The sequence below is a fragment of the Vombatus ursinus genome, unplaced genomic scaffold (assembly GCF_900497805.2).
Source record: "Vombatus ursinus unplaced genomic scaffold, bare-nosed wombat genome assembly UNPS02014792.1, whole genome shotgun sequence".
Lineage (NCBI taxonomy): Eukaryota > Metazoa > Chordata > Mammalia > Diprotodontia > Vombatidae > Vombatus > Vombatus ursinus.
This window is the reverse complement of record NW_020954570.1, coordinates 7957495-7959217: the sequence shown is the minus strand read 5'-3', so window position 1 is coordinate 7959217 and position 1723 is coordinate 7957495.

Genomic DNA, 1723 nt, shown 5'->3' with positions numbered 1-1723 from the left:
TGTGTGTGTGTGTGTGTGTGTGTGTGTGTGTGTGTGTGTGTGTGTGACATGATCAGATCAGCATTTTAGGAAAATCACTTTAATGGCTGAATAGAGGATGGATTGGAGTGGGGAGAGACTTGAGGCAGGCAGACCCACCAGCAGGCTATTGTGTAATCAAGACATGAGATGATGATGGGCTACACTAGAGTGGTAGCATGTCAGAGGAGAGAAGGGGACATGTTTGAGAGATATTGCAAAGATGAAACTGTCAGGCTTTGGCAACAGATTGGATATGGGGGTAGTGGTGAGAGAGAGGAGTCAAAAATGACTCCTGCATTTTAAACCTGAGAGATTCGTTGCCCTCTACAGTAAAAGGGAAAACTAAAAAGCAATTGGAAATGTGAGAGAAGAAGTCAGCAGAGAGATTGGAGCAGGATGGGTAGATTTGAGAATCATAAAAAAGAGATGGTAGTTAAATCCATTGGAGATGATGAGATGACCAAGTGAAGTCATAGAGCAAGGAGAGAAGAAGTGCCAGGATAGAACCCTGGAGGGGTACCTATGGTTAGGGGGTGTGATCTGGAAGAAGATCTAGTAAAGGAAACAGGAAAAGTTCAGTCAGAGAGGAGGAGAATCAAGAGAGCATGGTAGCCCAAAAACCTAGAGAGAAGAGTGCATCAAGGAGGAGAGAGTGATCAACAGCATCACAAGCTGCAGAGAGGTCAAGGAAAATGAGGATGGAGACAAAGCCATTGGACCTGGCAACTAAGAGATCATGAGCAACTTTGGAGAGAGCAGTTTTGATGGAATGATATGAGCTGTTTTTGTTACCATAGCTCATCATTGACATATTGATCTTGCAGTGTGCTGAAACACTCAGATCTTTTTGAGACAAGCTGTTGTCTAGCCATGTTTTCCTCATATTGCATTTAATAATATGATTATTGGAACCCAAAGGTAAGACTTCATATTTATCCATAATAAATTTCACCTTATGAGATTCAGCTCAACATCTGAAAATCTGATAGACCTACATCTATGTCACTGTTAAAAATGTTAAACAGTACAGTATCAAGCGTAAGTCCTTAAAGTAATCCATTGGAGACCATCTTGCCATCTTTTCCATAAGAATTATATGAAAGACTTTGTCAAAAGCTTTGCTAAAATCTAGGTCCACAGCCTTGCCCAATATTTCCCAGTATTAGGCCTTGGTAGATTGTACCCAATAGCTCTTTTTTTTAAAATAAAGAGTACAGATTTATCAAGCACATAGAATTAAAATCTGCACAGATCTCTTTGAGAAATTTTGAGCTCAAGGAAAAATATGTAAATCAATATTAATAAATTAGCTGAATCAGAAAGCTACTTTGCATAAACTTTAAGAATTTTTAACAGTAACACACACAACTCAGAAAAGATTCACACAGGAGAAGGATGGAGCTAAAATTAAATTTGAAAAAAACTTTTAAGTTTAATCTGCATTATTAACATTTGCTCCATCACTTTCTAAAGTCTAGACATACAGAAAGGAGATTTACACAAAAAGCAGGACCAGAGTAGAAGCAACAACTGTTGGGAAAATATTTCTGGTAAGACAGAACCACCAAGGAGTCCTTTGGGAGTCCTGTTGTGGGGTGCATTAGGGGGAAGATGGGATTAAGGGCATTTTGCAAGTCACCCAGAGAGTAAAACAAAGAGAGAGAGAGAGAGAGAGAGAGAGAGAGAGAGAGAGAGAGAGAGA